The sequence below is a fragment of the Myotis myotis genome, unplaced genomic scaffold, assembly GCF_014108235.1.
Source record: "Myotis myotis isolate mMyoMyo1 unplaced genomic scaffold, mMyoMyo1.p scaffold_m19_p_3, whole genome shotgun sequence".
Lineage (NCBI taxonomy): Eukaryota > Metazoa > Chordata > Mammalia > Chiroptera > Vespertilionidae > Myotis > Myotis myotis.
In genome coordinates, this window is record NW_023416335.1 from 97915130 (window position 1) to 97940034 (window position 24905).

The following is a 24905-nucleotide window of genomic DNA, read 5'->3' on the forward strand; positions in this document are numbered from 1 at the left end:
CCACTTCTAGTGTGGAAAGACTTGGCAGCTAGAAAGGGTGGAGCTGTTAACACTCTAGCAGGGGAACTCTCTGATGCTTTGTGTGAAAATTACCATATGACACCTTGGGGCAGGCAGAGTTTAGCTAAAATAATTTTAAAAGGCTAGTCAATGCTATGGAGAGAAATTTCCAGGAAAAGAACTGTGATTTATTAAGTCTTATCTATATGTTTGTTGATCTGTCATTTTTGTTTGGTTTAATGTGTTTATTGTTAGTTTATTAAACATGCCTTTAATTTAATTTAATGTAATGTAATTTAATTTAATTTATAAGAAAAGAAACCTGGGTGGCCAGACCACTTACTCAGTTTCCCCAGAGCAAACAAAATGTAGGGGTGGGGAGACACCAGGTGATCCTGTAAAATGGACACCCATTCCTGAGAGTGCTATTAAAAAGTCTCATTTTCATTGAGAATGCTAAAAAGGGTTAATTCAAATGTAATCCTGATATTTGGGGGGCTAGCAAATAGAATCCATGCCAGCAAGCTAACCTATAATTAAGTCATTACCTCCTTCCCAGAAACGGGTCTTGCAGGATCTGTTACAGAGGCCATAAACCTGTGAACAGTGCACTGCCCTGAGGGAGGATTGTTATCACTGTCACCAGGCCAGGTCATCAGATATAGTCTGCAGACCCCCAACACCTGAGGACCTCTAGCAAAGCCTGAGAAAAGGACCAGAAGCATAATCCATATTTGTGGGACAAAGACAGACCACAGGGAGATATAACATGAAGGCCACTGCATGTTTCGGTACACTGATTTGAAAATTACTTCCTGGAGTCCGCCAGTGTAATTAAAACAGTGTCTCTTCACTTCTTCAAAGCATCGCTTGGTTTTCTTTCTTTTTTTTTTCTTTTTCTTTTTTTTAAAAATAGTTTTATTGCTTAAAGTATTACAAAGGGTATTACATATGTCTCCTTTCCCGCCCCCCCGCCCCCCGACCTTGACAATCCCCTGGCCACCCCTACCCCCCAGAGTCTTTTGTCCATTGGTTATGCTTATATGCATGTATACAAGTACTTCGGTTGATCTCTTACACCCCCCTCCAACCTCCCCACCCTCCCCTGCCTTCCCGCTGTAGTTTGACAGTCTGTTTGAGGCTGCTTTGCCTCTGTATCTATTTTTGTTCATAAGTATATAATGGTCTTTATTATCCAGAAATGAGTGAGATCATGTGGTATTTTTCCTTCATTGACTGGCTTATTTCACTTAGCATAATGCTCTCCAGTTCCATCCATGCTGTTGCAAATGGTAAGAATTCCTACTTTTTTTGCAGCAGCATTGTATTCCATCGTGTAGATGTACCACAGTTTTCTAATCCAATCATCTACTGATGGGCACTTAGGCTGTTTCCAGATCTAGCTGTGGTGAATTGTGCTGCTATGAACATAGGGGTGCATAAATCCTTTCTGATTGGTGTTTCTGCTTTCTTGGGATATATTCCTAGAAGTGGGATCAGAGGGTCAAATGGGAGTTCCATTTGTAGTTTTGTGAGGAAACTCCATACTGTCTTCCATAGTGGCTGCACCAGTCTGCATTCCCACCAGCAGTGCACAAGTGTTCTTTTTCTCCACATCCTTTCCAGCACTTGTCGTTTGTTGATTTGTTGATGATAGCCAGTCTGACAGGTGTGAGATGGTACCTCATTGTTGTTTTGATTTGCATCTCTTGGATGATTAGTGACTTTGAGCAAGTTTTCATATGTCTCTTGGCTTTCTGAATGTCCTCTTTTGAAAGGTGTCTATTTAGGTCCTTTGCCCATTTTTTGATTGGATTGTTTATCTTCCTTTCGTTAAGTTGTATGAGTTCCCTATAAATTTTGGAGATTAGGCCGTTGTCAGATATAACATTGGCAAATATGTTTTCCCACGCAGTGGGCTTTCTTATTGTTTTGTTGACGGTTACTTTTGCTGTGCAGAAGCTTTTTATTTTGATGTAGTCCCATTTGTTCATTTTCTCTTTAGTTTCAAGTGCCCTAGGAGCTGTATCAGTGAAGAAATTGCTTCGGCATATGTCTGAGATTTTGTTGCCTTTGGATTCTTCTAGTATTTTTATGGTTTCCCATCTTACATTTAAGTCCTTTATCCATTTTGAGTTTATTTTTGTGTATGGTGTAAGTTTGTGGTTTAGTTTCATTTTCATGCATAGATCTGTCCAATTTTCCCAACACCATTTATTGAAGAGACTATCTTGACTCCATTGTATGTTCTTGCCTCCTTTGTCAAATATTAATTGAGCAGATTGGTTCGGGTCGATTTCTGGGCTCTCTATTCTATTCCATTGATCTATATGTCTGTTCTTGTGCCAGTACCAGGCAGTTTTGAGAACAGTGGCTTTGTAATACAGCTTGATATCTGGTATTGAGATCCCACCTGCTTTGTTCTTTCTCAGGATCGCTGCAGCTATTCGGGATCTTTTTTTATTCCAGATGAATTTTTGGAGAGTTCGTTCTAGGTCTGTGAAAAATGCCGTTGGTATTTTAATGGGAAGTGTGTTGAATTTCTAGATTGCTTTGGGACATTTTAATGTTGATTAGTATGGACATTTTAGTATGGACATTTAGTATGGACATTTTAATGTTGATTCTACCAATCCATGAACACGGTATGTTCTTCCATCTGTTTATGTCTTCCTCTATCTCTTTTTTCAACGTCGTGTAGTTTTCTGAGTAGAGGTCTTTTACCTCTTAAGTTTATTCCTAGGTATCTTAAATTTTTGGTTCGATGGTAAATGGGATTTTTTTTTAGTCTCTCTTTCTGTAGGTTCACTATTGGTGTATAGAAATGCCATAGATTTCTTGGGGTTAATTTTGTATCCTGCTACATTGCCAAATTCATGTATTAAGTCTAGTAATTTTTTGATGGAGTCTTTAGGGTTTTGTAGGTATAGTATCATGTCATCTGTGAATAAGGACAGTTTTACTTCTTCTTTTCCAATTTGGATGTCTTTTATTTCTTCTTCTTTTCTAATTGCAATGGCTAATACTTCCAGTACTATGTTGAACAGGAGTGGTGAGAGTGCTCATCCCTGACTTGTTCCTGTTCTTAGGAGAAATTGTTTTAGTTTTTGTCCATTGAGTATGATGTTGGCTGTGGGTTTGTCATATATGGCTTTTATTATGTTGAGGTATGATCCTTCTATTCTCACCTTGCTGAGAGTTTTTATCAAAAATGGGCATTGGATTTTGTCAAATGCTTTTTCTGCGTCAATTGATATGACTATGTGGTTTTTTTCTTTCAATTTTTTTTTGTGATGTATCACATTTATTGATTTGCAGATATTGTACCATCCTTGCATCCCTGGGATAAATCCTACTTGGTCATGGTGTATGATGTTTTTGATGTACTGCTGGATCTGATTTGCTAAGATTTTGTTGAGGATTTGGTATCTATGTTCATGAGGCATATTGGCCTGTAATTCTCTTTCATTGTGTTGTCTTTACCTGGTTTTGGTATTAGGGTGATGCTGGCTTCATAGAATGAGCTTGGAAGTGTTCCTTCCTCTTGGATTTTTTGTAGTAGTCTGCGGAGTATAGGTTTTAGTTCTTCCTTGAATGTTAGGTAAAACACCCCTGTGAAGCTGTCTGGTCCTGGGCTTTTGTTTGCTGGAAGCTTTTTGATGACTGCTTCAATTTCTTCCATAGTTATTGGCCTATTGAGATTTTTAGATTCTTCCTGATTGAGTTTTGGAATGTTGTATTTTTCTAGGAATTTGTCCATTTCCTCCAGGTTGTCTAGTGTGTTGGAGTAGAGTTGTCCATAGTATTTTTTAACAATCATTTTTATTTCTGTGGGGTCTGTTGCTATTTCGCCTCTATCATTTCTGATTTTGTTTATTTGGGTCCTCTCTCTTTGCTTCTTGGTGAGCCTGGCTAGAGGTTCATCAATCTTCTTTATTCTTTCATAGTACCAGCTCTTGGTTTCATTGATTTTATGTATTGTTTTTTTGGTCTCTATGTCATTTATTTCTGCTCTAATCTTTATTATCTCCTACTGCTCACTCTGGGCTTTTCTTGTTGCTCTCTCTAGTTCTTTGAGATGTAGAGTTAGATGATTTACTACCATGTTTTCTTGTTTTTTTGAGATAGGCCTGTAGAGCTATAAACTTCCCTCTCAGGACTGCTTTCATTGTGTCCCATAGGTTTTGGATTGTTGTGTTTTCATTGTCATTAGTTTTTAGGATGTTTTTAATTTCTTCTTTGATCTCATTGGTGACCCAATCAATATTTAATAGCATGCTATTCAGCTTCCAAGTGTTTGAGTATTTTGGGTTGTTTTTATTGTAGTTTATTTCTGATATTATGCCATCGTGGTCTGAAAAGATGCTTGGTATGATTTCAATCTTCTTGAATTTGGGGAGACTTTGTTTGTGACCCAATATGTGGTCTATTTTTGAATATGTCCCATGAGCACTTGAGAAGAATGTATATTCTGTGGCTTTGAGGTGAAATGTTCTGAAGATATCAATAAAGTCCATCTGATCTAGTGAGTCATTTAGGATTGCTGTTTCTTTGCTGATTTTTTGTCTAGAGGATTTATCCAGTGATGTCAGTGATGTTTTAAAGTCCCCTACTATGATTGTCTTGTTATCGATCTCTCCCTTGTTATCTTCCAGGAGTTTTTTTTATGTATTTTGGTGCTCCTGCATTGGGTGCATATCTGTTTCTCAGGGTTATATCTTCTTGTTGTATTGATCCCTTTGTATTATGAAGTGGCCTTCCTTATCTTTTGTTATGTCCTTCACTTTGAGGTCTATTTTGTCTGATATAAGTGTTGCTACCCCAGATTTTTTTCATCTCCATTTCCCTGAAAGATATTTTTCCATCTCTTCACTTTCAGTCTGTGTGAGTCCCTTCTAATGAGGTGGGTCTCTTGTAGACAGCAAATATATGAGTCATGTTTTTTTATCCATTCAGCCACTGGATGTCTTTTGGTGAGAGCGTTTAGTCCAGCCGTGGGCAAACTACGGCCCGCAGACAGGATCCGGCCCGTTTGAAATGAATAAATGTAAAAAAAAAAAAGAAAAGAAAAGACCATACCCTTTTACGTAATGATGTTTACTTTGAATTTATATTAGTTCACACAAACACTCCATCCATGTTTTTGTTCTGGCCCTCCGGTCCAGTTTAAGAACCCATTGTAGCCCTTGAGTCAAAAAGTTTGCCCACCCCTGATTTAGTCCATTTACATTTAAAGTTATTGAAAGGTACTTGTTTGTAGCCATTTCTATTTTCTGTGCCAGTTTTCTTTCTTAGCTTTTTTTTTCTTCTTCTTTTTACGCCAGTCCCTTTAACATTTCTTGCATTGCTGGTTTGGTGGTGATAAACTCCCTTAGCCTTTTTTTGTCTGTGAAACTTCTTATTTCCCCTTCAATTTTGAATGATAGCCTTGCTGGATAGAATATTCTTGGATTCAGTCCTTTGTTTTGCATCACTTTGTAAATTTCTGTCCATTCTTTTCTGGCCTGATGTGTTTCTGTTGAGAAATCATTTGATACTCTAATGGGAGATCCCTTGTATGTAACTTTCCGTCTCTCCATTGCAGCCTGTAAGATTCTCTCTTTGTCCTGAACATTTGCCATGGCAATTATGATGTGTCTTGGTTTCAGTCTTTTCAGGTTCACCTTGTTTGGGACTCTCTGTGCTTGTGTGACTTTTTCTTCCTGACCTCAGGGAAGTTTTCTGATATTATTTCTTCAAATAAGTTTTCTAAGTCTTGTTCCTCTTTCTGTTGTTCTGGCACCCATATTATTTGTATGTTGTTTCATTTCATGTTGTCCCATAGCTTCCTTAGGCTCTCCTCCTGTCTTTTAATTTTTTTCTACAATTGCAGTTCAGTTTGGGTGTGTTTTGCTTCCTTTTCTTCTAATTCACTAATTCTTTCCTCCGCTTCTCCTAGTCTACTGTTGAAACTTTCCATGGTGTTTTCTATTGCAGCTATATCACTCTTAATTTCTTCTTGGATCTTACCTAAGTTATTGATTTTTTTAATCCATTTCTTTTTAATTCCTATATAATTGTTGATTTTTACATCTGTTTCTTCTTGCTTCTTGCATAAGTTGATTTTTTCCTCCATCCGGTTTATGCACTATAGGGCCCTTAATCTGAATTCTTTTTCTGTCATGTTGCATGCCTCTGTATCACTCAGCTGCTTTTCTGGTGAGTCCTTTTCTTTCCTTTGGAGGTTTCTTTGTCTACCCATGTTTGATCTCACCAACATATCTAGATGTTGAGTCGTTCAGTGGCTGTTCCCTGGGTAGCAGTGGCTCCTCGGGCTGCGGTTGCTCCTCGCATGGTTGTGGTAGCAGCTGCTCCTCAGTTGGCAGCAGCTCCTGTGGTGGTTGCTGTTCACAGCTGTGGTGGCTCTTCTGGCTGGTGGGCAGAGGCTTCACACACAGCTGCTCTTCCTCAGACAGAGTGTGTGGTGATCAGGAGGCTGCTGTTGCTTGGATCTGCTGCATTGATTTACAGGCACAAAATACAACACAACAAGGCACAACGTACCAGGCACTGAACACAAATGTATTCACGATATTAATAACCCCAAATAAAGCTGACCACCTGAGCAAAGAGAATTAGGGGATAAGGAAGAAAGAAGAGAAAAAGATAAAAGAGAAAAAAGAAAAGAAAAAAAAGGTGTGCAATAATGAAATTGGGAGAAGGGAGGGGAAAAAAAGAAGAGAGAAAAGAGAGAATGAAGTAGAAGAGGGGAAGAGACCATTTATATGAGGAGAAAACTCCAATAAAACTGCCACTAATCCCAACCAATTCCAGCAGCAGATCCCTGGAGCTGAATGCAAACTACAAACAACCAATAATATCAAGTGAGGCAAGGTATAACAGAAGCCAAAAAGTAAATAAAAACAACAGAAAAATTAAAAGGAAAAGAAAAAACAACCTCACAAACCTAAAAAAAACCCAATATACTCAACAATCAAGCACACAACAACAAAACAATAGTGGGAGAAACAACAGAAAAATTAAAAGGAAAAGAAAATACAACCTCACAAACCTAAAAAAAACCCAATATACTCAACAATCAAGCACACAACAACAAAACAATAGTGGGAGAAAAGAAAAAAAATTTAGGTAGTGAAGAAAGATAAGAGATATGTGCATAAGGATTTAGAGCAGGGGATTGGAAATAGGATATATAAGTAGGATTAAATTTTGACAGCGGGTAAAAGAAGGAATAGGGAAAATCTAAAGCAGGAATAGGGTAAGAGAAACAGGACAACCAAAGGGCAAAAGTGAGGAAGAGGGTTTTAGCGTAAAAGTAAAATTGAGGTAGAGAAAAATGATGCTAAAGGAACGATGAAAATAGACTGTAGAACAGTAATCCCAAAATAAAATAAAGAGAAAATAAAATGACACTTTAAAAAATGGTAAAATGGTAGCAGTAATAATACTGGTTAAAAATAAAAATGCAGTAATTAAAAGGGTAAAATAAGGTCATGAAAAAAGAAAAAAAAATTGGTTTCTTAATTAAAAGGTGAAAAAAGAATAAAAAAATAAATAAAAATATGCAGTAGTGAAGGTCCTTCGGTTCTTCTACCCTTCAGTCTGGCCCGCCTTAGTCCTGCCAGGTATTCAGGAGAGTGTTGAATTTCCCTGCGATACACTCTTCCTCCATGTTGTAAACCACAGTCCTGATTTTAAAGCAGGCCGTATTTGTTTCCCAGACTGCCTTAATTTGTGTTTACATAAGAGTCCGCTTGTGGCTCACCCTCTGGGTGGCAGTGTTTCTGGATTGACCTCTGAGGCTATAAGTCCTCTCTATCCAGCAGTTGGGTTTATTTTCCCTATCGCACTTAAAACTGGTTTGGGAGAGTCAACTCTCCTAGAACCTGTTCTTTAGTTGTTACTCCCGCTCTGTTTCCCAGGTTCCCCAAAAACAACTTTCCCCTTCAGTCTCTGCGCTTGACCCCGGCTGGGCAATCCCATGTACTGGTTTTAATAATCAAATGCAAAGATTTAATGGGAAAAGAGAGAACAAGGGCCTGAGAGGTTGCACAAATTCACAACCCCCCACCTTTCAGCTCTGTGCGCAGTCCCTTCCGCACACCCTCTCTTCCCCAGTGCTAAGCAGCCGGCACACTGGCAAAATCCAAGGCTTCTTTTTTTGCACCCAGTCCAGCTATGGGCTTATTTTTAGTATTCCCTTCTGCCAGCAGCCCTGCAGGAGTCCTTCCACACTCATGGATCACTCTGTCCCCAATGGCCATGGACTTTGTGGGGCTCAGATTTTGCCCGCGCTCGCGCACAAGTTCCTCTCTCCAACCTGAATTACAAACCGCACCTTTAGTGGAAATCTGACCTTTCTGTGGGGAGAAGCAGGGTTCCTCTAAGTTCACGTAGTCACGCTGCTTGGGTTCCATTGTTTCTGGGTTAGTAGCCGATCTCTGGATGCCGTGGATGCCGTGTCTTTGGATTTATACGCTTCCAATAACAGCCACTCAAGACGGCGAGTTCTCTTCGGCTGAGCCGGCACTCCGGAAGAGATTTCAGCTGCAATCTCTAACTGTTCCCTTTCTCCAGGGATTCTCTGTCTTTCCTGGCTGCAAACTGTCTTCCAGATGAATATCTTCTGCTTATTAGGGCTGTATGTTACCCGTTTCAGCTGCTCACCCTTATCTGCTGCTGGACAAGGCACGGGACACGTCCATCTATACCTCCACCATTTTCTTCTCCTCCCGTGTTGCTTGGTTTTTCTGGGGTCTTCTGCAACATCACCATGATTTTTATTTCCTGGTCCATCATTTAAAAATTTGCCAGAATTTAGGAATGCATCTGGGATTTCTGTACTCATAAAGAAAGAAAGCTAGCTTAAGACAAAAGAGCTCTCCATCCAATTTTGGAAAGATTTTAGGCTGAGCTCAATCTATTTATGGGTGCTATAGAATAAACCCAACACTGTTTTTCTCAAAAGAAAGATGGCGAAAATGACACAAATTAAAAAAAAGAAGAAGAAAATCTACAGGCTGAGTTTGGGCAATAAGATTGGTTTTTCCATAATAAAGGGCAGTTTTTGAATAATAATGAACCACATTCCAAAGTTAACCTTAAGGCCATTGAGAGTAAGTAAGTTATCTCTTACAGAATTTGCCAAAGTAAATGCTTTGGATAATAATAATTGGATTTGTAGTGAAGCTTTTCAGTTACAATCATATATATATATATATTGATAGTGAGGGTTCCCTCCTTGTTAAAGGAGGGGGCTGGTCCCGTGACAGCAACCTCTAAGGAAAGAATGTGGCGATTTTACATTTAAATAGCTACAGGCTTGCTTCCAAAGTTGTTGGCAACTTAAAACTTTGGAGTTTACTGAATTAAATAATAAAAAACTTATTAAACATCTAAGTATTTGGAAATGACAAAATACTGAAATGTTAATCTGAGTTTGCCTCATATGAAAATTCTAGAGGATAGAATTGAATCTATTAATTAAATATGTCTCATATTTTATTTAAAATATAGTCTTAAAAATATGAAGTTATTGCTAATCTGAAATGCTAAGTATTTAACTTGCCACCTAAAATTAGAGGCTTCTAAGAGTTTAAAGTTCAAATTAAGTTGGGAGAAATTAAATAGTTGTGATAACAAAATGCATAAAGTATAGAAATTTATTTTTGAGAAAATAATTCCTGTATTTTCTCTAGAGAAATTAGTAGTTCAAAATATATTTTAGTCTTTATGTATACTATGTATAAAAATTCCAACCTAGGTCTAATTAAATAAAAAGGATTAATTCTGTGGTCTGAACCAAAATTTGAATATAAAAACCAGTTTAAATTTAATTTATATCCTTTAGAATAATTATAAAAAGTATATCATATTATCTTTGGGAGATATATATATATATTTGATGGTCTTACCAAGTTAAATTTCAAGACTCTAATTATAGATGACTTTTGGAATATTCCAAGAGCCTTGGAGTGGTTCAAGGATTAATTCTCTCTTCTTAAAAGAAATATTTTCTAAATACACTGATCTGATATACTTGAAATCAACTGGAAAGCTTTATTAAATAAAAACTAATAGCTATATTTTATTTATATACATATATCTTAAATGTTATAAAGGTTTTAAGCTCTAAGGAAGGTCAGGACAAAGTTGCTGAACATTTCTTAAGCAGAACCAGATCATTCAGCAGGGGAATTTTTAAAAACAAAAGCAATCAATAGCCCTCTGGCAGCCTGCTTTTTAGGTAGACTGGGGGATGGGACTGCATCTGCACTTCATAGATCAAATGTATAAGTTTGCTCGCTTTGCTTTTTCAATAAAGATGCCTACTTTAATTATTTAATAAATTAGTTTTTTAAAATATAATCAAGGTCTCATATAATTCCTGTTATATTAGAAGCCAAAATATTCAACAATTGAATCTAGTAAAGTCCTCTAAAATAGTTACTAAGACCTCGTATAATCCCTCTGTGTATGCAAATGAGCACTAGTCAAAAAAGAATGCTGTTTAAAAGTAAATTTTAAGCTTCATAAAAAGAAATTTTAAATCTCTTCTGCAAATATTTACAGGCTAAACTGAAGTTTATTATTCAAGCATTAAATCTGATCATTAATAAAGTCACCATAAATAAAAAAAAGAGTCACTTAAAATGTAGGCATGGGAATAGTGGTCAGCCTCTCAAAAGCAACCATGCTTGTTGTCAGTGTAAAAGAATGAAAAAGGCTTTTAAGAGTAACTCTCTAAAGGTAGCCTAGAAATGACTCTGGGAGGAAATAAAGGGAGGTTTCCTTCAAATATCTGGAAAACTGTAATTAAAAGTCAATATATTAGACCTCAAAAAGAAAAGTAAATAATTTGCATTTTGCCTCCTTGTGTAAATTTACTCAAAGACTGATAGCAGAAATTAATTAGTGTCATTTACTATACACACCCAAGGACACGTAAAGTTAGAAAATAAGCCTTATTTGCAAATTGAAATAAGTGAATATTCAGGGGAACTTACTTGTCCTAGCCAGGAAACTATTCCTGGAGCATTAACTAATTTTTTACTGATGGTTCATCTCATAGTAAAACTTCTTAACATGCAATGAATCCAAACCAGTCATATTTCTGTGCAAAGAAATGAGTTAAAAAGCTATCAAGGAAAAACCAAGATGGTGGCATAGGTAAACACTGGAAACTGCTGCTTCCCACAACAAATTCAAAAATACAACTAAAAGACAAAACAGACATTATCCAGAACCACAGGAAGGCTGGCTGAGTGGAAATTCTACAACTAGAAGGAAAGAGAAAAGCACACTGAGACTCAGAGGAGGTGCAGAAGTGCAGAGGTACGGAGGCGCACGTGGCAAGGGATGGCAGCTGAGGATGCGGCTGTCTTTTGAATCTGGAGGGAGTCACAAGTCCCCAGCTGCTCTGATCCCCAGTTCTGGGTGAGGCTCTGGGTACCCATAGTCATGTGGGGAGAGACTGGACGGTCTGGCAACTGGCAGAACTCGGAACTCGAGTGCGGCTTTCTCTCGGAGGTGCTTGCAGCGATTAGCGCCAGACACTGAGATGTGGGGCCCCTTATGGCAGGGCTGAGGATCAGCCATAGCTGCTTGGTCCTCCCTGTTGATCCCCTGAGACCCTGCCCCACCCAAGCTGCTGCAGAGGCTTTTGCATATGAATGGCCTGTCCCTTTGCAATCTGAAAATTACCTAACAAACTGCAGCTGGGCCAGACAGACCCAAAACTTCTAAGAGAAGGCCCAAGGCCCCACAGCAGCTTGCATTGCTTCACAGCTGGGCCTCATTTGGGCACCTCCAAATCCCAAACAAGGAAGGGGAATTTGCAGATCTTCTCATAGCTCCTGTTGGGTAGCCTCAGGCAGAGGCTAAATTAGCACCTCCTTAGATCCAAGAGCCAGTGTACCCAGTGGTCAGAGGTGGACCATCCAGTTTACAACTCCACAGATCCATAAGTGACACACTCAGGGGGCAGACTCAGAGAGCACCAAAGCCCCACTGAAGCAAGTCTTGTCCCATAAGGGTGCCTTCAGCACAGAAGTTCTCCCACTGTAGACACAGCAGATTCTCACAGCCAATTGGCCTGGAGGTCAATTTCTCCCAGTGATAACTACAACAATCAAGGCTTAACTACAACAAGACTGTGCACAAAGCTCACAAAGGGGTGCACCAAGAGTGTCCACCTCAGGTCATTGAGGAGGCTGAGCCACTGGGACCTATAAGACCCTTAGCACACAACTCCACTCTACCAACACAGGGAAGCATAAAGAATGCGGAGACAAAGAAGCAGGTCACAAATGACATAAAGGGAGGAAAGAAAACTACTGGATATAGAGTTCAAAACCACACTTTTTAGATTTTTCAAGAATTTTCTAGAAATTGCCGATAAACTTAATGAGGCCCTCAAGAAATCTAGTGAGACCCTTGAGGTTGTGATAAAAGACCAATTAGAAATTAAGCATACACTGACTGAAATAAAGAATATTATACAGACTCCCAACAGCAGACTAGAGGATCGCAAGAATCAAGTCAAAGATCTGAAATACAAAGAAGCAAAAAACAACCAACCAGAAAAACAAAATGAAAAAAGTATCCAAAAATACGAAGACAGTGTAAGGAGCCTCTGGGACAGCTTCAAGTGTACCAACATCCGAATTATAGGGGTGCCAGAAGATGAGAGAGAGCAAGATATTGAAAAGCTATTTGAAGAAATAATGACAGAGAATTTCCTCTACCTGGTGAAAGAAATAGACTTACAAGTCCAGGAAGTGCAGAAAACACCAAACAAAAGGAACCCAAAGAGGACCACACCAAGACACATCATAATTAAAATGCCAAGAGCAAAAGACAAAGAGAGAATCTTAAAAGCAGCAAGAAAAAGACAGTCAGTTACCTACAAGGAAGTACCCATACGACTGTCAGCTGATTTCTCAACAGAAACTTTGCAGGCCAGAAGGGAGTGGCAGGAAATATTCAAAGTGATGAATACCAAGAACCTACAACCAAGATTACTTTATCCAGCAAAGCTATCATTCAGAATTGAAGGTCAGATAAAGAGCTTCACAGATAAGGAAAAGCTAAAGGAGTTCATCACCACTAAGCCAGTATTATATGAAATACTGAAAGGTACCCTTTAAGAAGAGGAAGAAGAAGAAAAAGGTAAAGATACAAATTATGAACAACAAATACATATCTATCCACAAGTGAATCTAAAAATCAAGTGAATAAATAATCTGATGAACTGAATAAACTGGTGATTATAATAGAATCAGGGTCATAGAAAGGGAATGGACTGACTATTCTTGTTGGGGAAAGGGGTGTGGGGGATGCGTGAAGAGACTGGACAATAATCGTGCACCTATGGATGAGGACAGTGATGGGGAGGTAAGGGCAGAGGGTGGGGTGGGAACCGGGTACAGGGGAGCTATGGGGGGAAAAAAGAGGAACAACTGTAATAATCTGAACAATAAAGATTTAATTTAAAAAAAAAAAGCTATCAAGACTGCATTGCAGGACTTCCAAAAGACTCTTGATATTATTTAAAACAAAAAAAGGGGGTATAGTGGAGTAAACTCCTGTAAGTGAATTACATCAAGCATTAATTACTTAAAATTTTACTTTAAATTTTTTTTCACTTGTAATGCTGATGGCCAGACACACATGGTGTTGGAATAAGCCAAAGGAAAATGGTTTGGGCAAAATGAAAAGATCCTGAATCTAGTTTATAGAAAGGTCCCTTTATTAACCTTTGGTAGAGAATATGCTTATATATTTTCAGAAAACTCCTCCAAGCCCATGTGAATTCCTGAAACAATGGATCTGAGAGAGGAACTGACCAGATTACTCCAGCCACAGATGGCGGTGGCCCCAAGCAACACGCTTAGGAGACAGAGGAGAAACAATCCAGAGATGGAGAATGGTGAAGATGCCTTGCCATGCTAGCAGTCATCAGCTGTGTGTCAGAGCAGGTTGCCCAGGACAAGCCAAAGAAGGTCGGACCTGCATTGCCATTGCTCACCATTTATCTACCATCCAGAACTAGAGTATCATTGTTGCCATGTCACAGGGGACAATTATGGAGAAGGGAACCCATAAAAAACTGTTGGACAGTGATTGGGAAGGGAACCCATAAAAAACTGTTGGACAGTGATTGGGAAGGGAACTCAAAGAACTGTTGTCCCAGAAAGGAGCTTACTGCAAACTAGTTCCTTTGATGTTGGGCTGCAATTTAAAAGGACATGATAGAACCCAATCTTTGTCGTTGAATTTAAAAATTTTAAAAGGACCTGAGCTCTGCAAATGGCATACATTCTTGTTAAATTTATTAAATCAAAAAGGGTGATATGATGGAGGCTAAGTCCAGTGGGTCATAATAAATGCAAGAAGTCCTCAAAAGGTTGAATGGACTCTTTCAGCAGGGCTGAAAATCTGCATGTCATTACTTGCTGCTGGAATAGCCGAAGGCAATTCCCCTAACCTGATGGTCCATTATTGTTTACTGGACCTTACCTTTGATGAATGTCTATTTGCTTTGCTAAATGGCAAAATGTGTGAATAAAAAGCCGAGGGTCCAGATATTCTGAGAGCTTAGTCACTAGAGCAAAGCCTCCACTGAGTCCCCAAAATGCCTTCCAAATTTATATTTCTTGTCTAGTCTCCCAATTCATTTATGTGCAACCCTTCTCAAGATTCCTGAGCCCTTGCTGCGGAAAGACCCTGGCATTGCTGGGTATGGTATTCTTGGATTCAGTCCCTTGCCTTGCATCACTTTGTATATTTCATTCCATTCCCTTGTGGCCTGATGTGTTTCTGTTGAGAAATCAATTGATAGTCTAATGCAGTGGTTCTCAACCTTCCTAATGCTGCGACCCTTTAATACAGTTCCTCATGTTGTGGTGACCCCCAACCATAAAATTATTTTCGTTGCTACTTCATAACTGTAATTTTATTTATTTATTTATTTATTTATTTATTTATTTATTGCTTAAAGTATTACAAAAAGTATTACATATGTCTCCTTTTTTTTCCCCCCGCCCTTGACAATCCCCTGGCCTCCCCTACCCCCCCAGTGCCTTATGTCCATTGGTTATGCTTATATGCATGCATACAAGTCCTTTGGTTGATCTCTTACCCACCCCCCTCCTGTCCTTCCACCCTCCCCTGCCTTCCTGCTGTAGTTTGACAGTCTGTTCGAGGCAGCTCTGCCTCTGTATCTATTTTTGTTCATAAGTTTATAATGGTCTTTATTATCCAGAAATGAGTGAGATCATGTGGTATTTTTCCTTCATTGACTGGCTTATTTCACTTAGCATAATGCTTTCCAGTTCCATCCATGCTTTGCAAATGGTAAGAGTTCCTTCTTTTTTATAGCAGCATAGTATTCCATCGTGTAGATGTACCACAGTTTTCTAATCCATTCATCTATAGATGGGCACTTAGGCTGTTTCCAGATCTTAGCTATGGTGAATTGTGCTGCTATGAACATAGGGGTGCATATATCCTTTCTGATTGGTGTTTCTGGTTTCCTGGGATATATTCCTAGAAGTGGGATCAGAGGGTCAAATGGGAGTTCCATTTTTAGTTTTTTGAGGAAACTCCATACTGTCTTCCATAGTGGCTGCACCAGTCTGCATTCCCACCAGCAGTGCACGAGTGTTCCTTTTTCTCCACATCCTCTCCAGCACTTGTCTTTTGTTGATTTGTTGATGCATAACTGTAATTTTGCTACTGTTATGAATCATAATGTAAATATCTGATATGCAGGATGTATTTTCATTGTTACAAATTGAACATAATTAAAGCATAGTGATTAATCACAAAAACAATATGTAATTAAATATGTTTTCCGATGGTCTTAGGCGACCCTTGTGAAAGGGTCATTCAACCCCCAAAGGGGTCGCGACCCAGAGGTTGAGAACCACAGGTCTAATGGAAGATCCCTTGTAGGTAACTTTCTGTCTCTTTCTGGCAGCCTTCAAGATTCTCACTTTGTCATTGATGTTTGCCAATTTAGTTATAATGTGTCTTGTTGTCAGTCTTTTTGAGTTCATTTTGTTTGGGAGTCTGTGTGCTTCTTGGACTTGTGTGGCTTTTTCCTTCCCAATATCATGGAAGTTTTCTGTCATTATTTCTTCAAACAGGTTTTCTATTCCTTGCTCCATTTCTTCTCCTTCTGGCATTCCTATTATGGGAATGTTGTTTCATTTGATGTTATCCCAAAGCTCCCTTAGGCTCTCCTGCTTTTTAAGTTTTTTTTTCTCATTGATTTTCTGTTTGGGTGTTTTTTTCTCCCTTGTCTTCTAACTCGCTGATGCTGTCCTCAGCTTCTTCTTGTCTGCTCTTCATACTTTCCATTGTGTTCTTTATTTCAGCTATGTCATTCTTCATTTCCACTTTGTTCTTCTTCATTTCTCCTTGATTCTTACACATGTTGTTGAATTTGTCTTCCATCCTTTTCAGTGTCCTTATAACCATTGCTCTGAGTTCTTTTTCTGACAAATTCTTGCCTCCATTTCATTTATTTTATTTTTCTGGTGATTCTTCCTTTTCTTTCATTTTTCATTTGTTTCTTTGTCTCCCCATTTTTGCTGTTCTGTGAAAGGCGTTTTAGGGGTAAAATAGGCAGATTTAGGGAGTTTTAGAAATTAAGATGGTCCATGGGGGATGACCACAAAGCTTGGGGGCTGGGAGCTACCAAAAGGCATACATTCAGAGAGAGAGAAAAGAGATTCCACAGGAATAGGGGAAAGGAAGATACCCATTCACTGAAGTTAAGGGGAAATCCACAGGGAGTAGAGAAACAAAAGGGAGAAAGGGGAAAACAGATTTTCACAGTGGATAGAGAATTCAACCACAGGAGCTGGTAGATAAAAAGGGGTCCCCATGTGGTGTTTGTGCTTTGAAGCTTCTATAGTGACCTATGAGAAGGGATTATTGAAAGACAATGAACTGCAACCTTTATAATCCTTAGGAATAAGTGGCTTGGTGGGCTACCGCTTTGGGACCCCCTCCCCATGTGGGAGTCTGTGCTTGTTTTTCAATAAATATCCACCTTTCCATATACCACCTTTTGTCCTTGGCTTCGTTGTTCAAGCCCACCTGGACAAGAACCTGGGGAAGAAATCACCTTTGCACCTTTCCTAAAGGAAATCCATGTGTTTCAGTTTGGTCTGCATTTCATAAGCATTTCCAGTGGCCCCTATGAGATGATGCAATATAGTAGTGAAAGGAATTTTAGAGACAGGACAGACAGTTTTAGAGAAAAGGGGAGTCCATGGAAGAGGAATGCATATGTGAAGGGCAGAGATAGCTCTAAGACACCAGAGTGCTTATCTTACTTTCACAGATGATAGAGAAATGTTGCAAGATAAGGGGGAGAGGAAGGCATACATTCACAAAGGCTAGAGGAATGTTTCAAGATAAGGGGGAGAGGAAGAGGGGGACACCAGGTGGGCTTTGACCTTTGAAACTGATACCCTGCAGAAGAATGACCAATTAGGAATGCACGAGGGTCATAAATTAAGGAAGAGTCCAATTGGAAAAGGTCATGTTCAGACAAAAAGCTACCAACATATATAAATCAGAGACAGAGACTCAGATTTGGATTTTGATTTTCCCCCCCATTTTAGAGAGAGAGAGAGAGAGAGAGAGAGAGAGAGAGCAGGTTTTTTTACTTTGGGGACCCCTTCCCAGGGAAGTTTGTATATACTTATAATAAACTTCCACATTTTTATTTAAAATTTTTTAGCCCACAAATTTATTCTTCAAACTTTGTGAGACAAGAACCCAAAGGAGGAGATTCTGCTCACCCCAACTTCACATATCAGTAGAAAGGTTTATTTTCATGGAATTATATTTCTGGGTTTCCAAAGTCCCATTTCCCTCAGTCTAGTCATAGAAGAACTGTAGCTGGGGTTTTAGTAGAGCTAAAATCAGAGCCAGTGTCTAGAGTTTCCTTTCCATGTTAGAGCCAGGTCCAGTTCAGAATCAGGCTAGCTTAGTTTGTATTTTCCTATTTCAATCCATTAGTCCATTGTATGTGAGGTCTCTATGGCCATGGGTCATACAGACAAATGTAGGAGAACCAGGAGACCATACCCCAAACAATAAGAGTCCAAGAGAGCAAACTTTTTTTTTTTTATTTAAAGGATTATATATCCTAAATGTTCATGCACTTGCAGTGACCACACCCATTCTGGCCAACCGTCTCTGTTCCCAGGTGTGATTGACCTTTCCTATGTTATTCTAATTTTGTTGGGTATATGTTTATCTTTCTTCAGTGGATCTCTTCCCCAGTGTTTTGCAGGGAACATGCCTATATTGTCTGACCTTCCTTTTGCTCCTTTCCTGTTATTAATAGCTAGTTAATTACAATTGTATCAATTGGAGATTCAGCGAGAAGTATGATTTACATCCATTTGAAACACCCTATTCCTATGCATGCACTCTGAAAATGTGATGGACAGTAAAATAAAGAGGAGGAAACACTGAAATAATTTTCCCAAGACAACTAAAAAGCTTTGGTCTTTATCAGGAAGTGCACCTACAGCAGAGTAAAAATGTATTGCTGCAAGCTATCAAAAAGAAAAGAACATATTCTATGATAATGTCCAAAAGTCACCAATTTGCTCCTTGAACAAAAACCTAGCTATCAAGTAAAATTATTGAAAGGGTTTGACATGTAAATAAACAATGCTGCATGAGAATGTTTGGGATGCTCATTTGCATATTAGTTACCAAAAATTATTTTCAATTCACAGCCATTTTAAAGCACTCCTTGTCCAGGCCTGGGAACATACTGAATTTTCTGAACAAAGGTGACTGGGCAATGAGTTCTCTTCTGTAATTCATAGGAAGACAATATGCCTTCTATTGGGAACATAATGTTCTTCTGAATGTTTATTATGCAAAGTGAGTGAAGCCTACTAACTAGTGTGAATATCTTTTGTTAAAAAAAGATTTCTGACCACCTTGACTCTTTTTCTGCCTGAATCTGCTGTCTTGAAGCTTCAAACTGAGCTTCTCAGAAAGAGTTAAATCTCACTCTTCTTTTTCTTCATTTACTCCCTATTTATAGAGTACAGTTTGAGAAAAGAAATGTTTCCTTATTTAGTCCACAGCAATATTTATTGCTTCAAGGGAATTCCAGTATTGTCCTTTGGCAAGCTCACTGCTCTTAATTTAAACAGGCAAAACAAATGAATTTTCTCTCCTCTATATGAAAAAGGCTGTGGTTAACTGAACTTTACCTCTGACAAGTATAGTCATTTTAGTTTTTAAAACAAACAAATCAAAATAAATTTACTAGATTATCTTAACGTCAAGAATCCACTCTACAAGTTACTTTCCCACAGAATCTTTGTAATCAGTACAAATCAGCTTCCCACATTGTTGTTCTTCAGGTGCCTACCATGTGTGAGCTATACTAATGTTTCAGAATGCCCACCTCTGCCCTCTAGCTGCAAACACTTACCAGAAAACAAACAAACAGAAAAATGCAAGGTGGGTTTATGCAATAGTGTATATTAAACCACTTTTTAATCTCATCATTGGATATGTTGCTGGTGGAAATGAGGCTCTTCCACTAGATCACAAGGAAAACATTCCAAGGACCCATGCAAAGGAGACTGTGGTGTAGAAAGATTTATTCAAAGAGGCTGCCCCTGCTCCTGGTTTCCAATGTTCCATTTCTGTCCCTATCACCATGAAAAAAGTCCAATCGTGTTTTCAACAATGCCAAAACAAAGGCCGGTGTCCAGAGTTTCTGTTTCATAATAAAGCTTAGTACTTTGGAGCCCATGCAGTCTGCTGTGTCCCCCAGATGGCTGCTAGACCCTCATGGTCACTTGTTCCCAGGTGAGAGAGAGATCATTAATGATAAGGTGAGTTCCTCACCATGTGGGGGATTGGGGGGAGGGGAAGAGAGAACTTCTTTGTTCCCCTGGGGTTATGACCAGGAGGTTTTTCAAAATAAGCAATCAACTTCCCAACCTTTTGTGGGCTTCTGATTAGTCCACCCCCTGTCTATTGATCCTTTTTCCAGGTTAGACTGACAGACCTCTATGGTCAAGCACCTCCCCTATGCTATTTTTATTTCTATTGTGCATGTGTTTACCTCCTTCAGCTCTCTCCCTCCCAACAATCTAGTACCCAAAGTGGGCAGGTAGGGTGTTAATCCTTGGCAGGGCAATGCTATGAACCCCTGGAGTATGTGTGAAGCTGTAGCTTCCTGGTGTAGCAAACAGGCTCAGTGTCTGATTTCCTTTGCTTCCTTCCTTAATATCTAGCTATCTACAATAACAGATACAGTATTCTCTTTAAAGTCCGAATACCGGGAGGACTATACATGTATGATGATGAATGAACATGCAATCCGCATGATGTACTTAGAATGGAACAGAGACAATATAACATCTCTTTTCTTTGGAGGAAATGCTTTATAATGATGGCCATATTTGGGCAATGATTACAAATGAACTAGGAGATTCCTCAACTATTTCTGGTTTTTTTGGTATGTATAAGGCTAGTCTTCAGAAATATGGGATAATTATTTTAGATATGATGGTGTAATGGGCTCTATTAGCCTCAATCACAAAGCTCATTTCAATGTGGATTTATTATCCACCATTCTGAGAGGATTTCAGGAGTTATATTTCAGCCATTTTTACTAGTGACACTGAAAAGACAACAATGGTCTGATTTTTCAACCTCACAATTAAGAACTATGCAGAAAAAATACATAAAAGTTGCTCAATAGATTACATACTGATTGTTTATGCAAAATAAACTGCAAATAGCCACTTCCTTAAGGAATGTGAAGCCATGTTTCTATTGCTATTAATCCCACTGTTACCAGAGGACAATCAAGACAGAGAAGGGTCTGCCCCTGCATGGTCTAGAAATAGGATTCTGCTGCGGTGTCATAGGAAAGAAATTTCAGGTACACACACATAGGGAATTTTAAGTGACAGTGACAAGATTTATTAGAGCAAAAAGCAATATAGTACACTCAGTGTGGGGCAGAGAGCAGGCAGGCTATAGGAAACAGCTGCACAGAGATCCTTGTTAAACCTCCATATATTTTGGGGGTGTGGTGGGGGGTGGTTAGAAAAGTTCAGGCTTTCTTTCGAGCTACCCAATCTCTTTCCTGGCTCTTCCCAGGGATGTGTTTGTGCCCTCCCCCTAACTAATCCCTTTCCTGGATCTTCCGGGGTTTTTGTGCCCTTATACTATCTGATCTGAATTTTTAAGGTATGCTTTTCTCAGGGGGAACTTCCTGGAGCTGAGATACCCCTCATTTTATTTACCATAAAAATGATAGAATCCCAGAAACAACACAGCACTGGTAACTATTACGCAGCCAGCTCTGGGCAGTGAACTTCCACTGGACAGAGAGGCCCTATAGCCTCAGAGGCCAACCCCAGAGCACTGCCACCCAGAGGCTGACCCACAAACTGACTCTTTGCTAAACACAAAATAAGGCAGTCTGGGAAACAAATGCGGCTTGCTTTAAAATAAGGACTGTGGTTTACAACACAGAGGAACAGTGTATCGCAGGGAAACTCAACACTCTCCTGAATACCTGGCAGGTCTAAGGCGAGCCACACTGAAGAATAGAAGAACCGAAGGACCTTCACTACTGCAATATTTTTTTTTCTTTCTTTTTTCACCTTTTAACTAAGAAACCAATTTTTTTTATTTTTTTTTTATTTTATTTATTTTATTTTTTTTTCTTTTCTTCTTTTTTTTTCTCTTCTTTTTTCCATCACCTGATTTTACCCTTTTAATTACTACCTTCTTATTTTTAACCAGTATTATTACTGCTACCATTTTACCATTTTTTTTTAAAGTGCCATTTTATTTTCTCTTTATTTTATTTTGGGATTAGTGTTCTCCATTCTATTTTCATCGTTATATTATTGGTTGTTTCTAGTTTGCATTCATCTCCAGGGAGCTGTTGCTGGAATTTGTTAGGATTAATGGCTGTTCTATAGGAGTATTCTCCTCATATAAAAAAGTCTCTTCCCCTCTTCCACTTCATTCTCTCTTTTCGCTCTTTTTTTTTCTTTTCTTTTCTTATCTCGCTTTTATTTTCCCCCCTCCTTTTTCCCAATTTCATTTTTGCACTCCTTTTTTTGGTCCCTACTTTTCTTTTCTTTTTTCTCTTTTATCTTTTTCTCTTCCTTCTTCCTTATCCCCTAATACTCTTAATTCAGGTGGTCACCTTTATTTGGGGTTATTAATATCGTGAATATATTTGTGTATAGTGCCTGGTACGTGGTGCCTTGTTGTGTTGTATTTTGTGCCTTTAAATCAACGCAGCAGATCCAAGCAACAGCAACCTCCTGAGCACCACACCCTCTGCTGAGGAACAGCAGCTGTACGTGAAATCTCGCCCCACCAGCCAGAAGAGCCACCACAGCTGTGAACAGCACCCACCAGAGGAGCTGCTGCCAACTGAAGAGTAGCTGCTACCGCAACCGCCCAATGAGCAACCACAGACCAAGGAGTCACTGCCACCAAGGGAGCAGCCACTGAACGACTCAACGTCTAGATATGTCAGTGAGATCAAACATGGGTAGACAAAGAAACCCCCAAAGGAAAGAGAAGGAGGACTCTCCAGAAAAGCAGCTAAGTAATACAGAGGCATGCAACATGACAGATAAAGAATTCAGAATAAGGGTCCTAGAGTGCATAAACCGGATGGAGGAAAAAATCGACAACCTCTGCAAGAAGCAAGACGAAACAGATGAAAAAATCGATAACATATGGAAGAAGCTAGAAGAAACAGATGAAAAAATCAACAACTTAAGTAAGACCCAAGAAGAAATGAAGAGTGATATAGCTGCAATGAAAAACTCCATTGAAAGTATCAACAGTAGACTGGGTGAAGCGGAGGACCGAATTAGTGAATTAGAAGACAAGGAAGCAAAACACAACCAAATTGTACTGCAATTGGAGAAAAAAATGAAAAGACAGGAGGAGAGCCTAAGGGAGCTTTGGGACAACATGAAACTAAACAACATACGAATAATAGGGGTACCAGATCAACAGAAGGATGAACAAGGATTAGAAAACCTATTAGAAGAAATAATATCAGAAAACTTCCCTGAGGTGGGGAAGAAAAAAGTCACACAAGCCCAGAGAGTCCCAAACAAGGTGAACCCAAAAAGACCCACACCAAGACACATCATAATTACCATGGCAAATGTTCAGGACAAAGAGAGAATCTTACAGGCTGCAAGAGAGAGACGGAAAATTACATACAAGGGATCTCCCATTAGATTGTCAAATGATTTCTCAACAGAAACACATCAGGCCAGAAAAGAATGGACGGAAATTTACAAAGTGATGCAAAGCAAAGGACTGAATCCAAGAATACTCTATCCAGCAAGGCTATCATTCAAACTTGAAGGGGAAATAAGAAGCTTCACAGACAAAAAAAGGCTAAGGGAGTTTATCAGCACCAAGCCAGCAATGCAAGGAAGGCTAAAGGGACTGGTATAAAAATAAGAAATAAAAAGCTCAGAAAGAAAACAGCCACACAAAAACAGAAATGGCTACAAACAAGTACCTTTCAATAATAACTTTAAACGTAAACGGACTAAATGCTCCAATCAAAAGACATCGAGTGGCTGAATGGATAAAAAAACATGACCCATACATCTGCTGTCTACAAGAAACCCACCTCATTAGAAGGGACTCACACAGACTGAAAGTGAAAGGATGGAAAAATATCTTTCAGGCAAATGGAAAGGAAAAGAAAGCTGGGGTAGCAATACTTATATCGGACAAAATAGACCTCAAAGTGAAGGCCATAACAAGAGATAAGGAAGGCCACTTCATAATACTAAAGGGATCAATACAACAAGAAGATATAACCCTGGTAAACATATATGCACCCAATGCAGGAGCACCCAAATTCATAAAAAAACTCCTGGAAGATATCAAAGGAGAGATCGACAACAATACAATCATAGTAGGGGACTTTAATATACCACTAACAGCACTGGATAAGTCCTATAGACAAACAATCAGCAAAGATACAGCAATCCTAAATGACTCACTAGATCAGATGGACTTAATAGACATCTTCAGAACACTTCACCCCAAAGCCAGGGAATATACGTTCTGCTCAAGTGCTCATGGGACATATTCAAAAATAGACCATATATTGGGTTACAAGCAAAGTATCCCCAAATTCAAGAAAATTGAAATCATAAAAAGCGTCTTCGCAGACCACGATGGCATAATATTAGAAATAAACTACAATAAAAATAACCCAAAATACTCAAACACCTGGAAGCTGAATAGCATGCTATTAAATATTGATTGGGTTACCAATGAAATCAAAGAAGAAATTCGAAAAATCCTGGAAACTAATGACAATGAAAACACAACAATCCAAAACCTATGGGACACAATGAAAGCAGTCCTGAGAGGGAAGTTTATAGCTCTACAGGCCTATCTCAAAAAACAAGAAAAAAATGGTAGTAAATCATCTAACTCTACAACTCAAAGAATTAGAAAGAGAGCAACAAGAAAACCCCAGAGTGAGCAGAAGGAAGGAGATAATAAAGATTAGAGCAGAAATAAATGACATAGAGACCAAAAAAACAATACAGAAAATCAATGAAACCAAGAGCTGGTTCTTTGAAAGGATAAACAAGATTGACAAACCTCTAGCCAGACTCACCAAGAAGCAAAGAGAGAGGACCCAAATAAACAAAATCAGAAACGATACAGGCGAAATAACAACAGACCCCACAGAAATACAAATGATTGTTAAAAAATACTATGGACAGCTCTACTCCAACAAACTAGACAACCTGGAGGAAATGGACAAATTCCTAGAAAAATACAACACTCCAAAACTCAATCAGGAAGAATCTAAA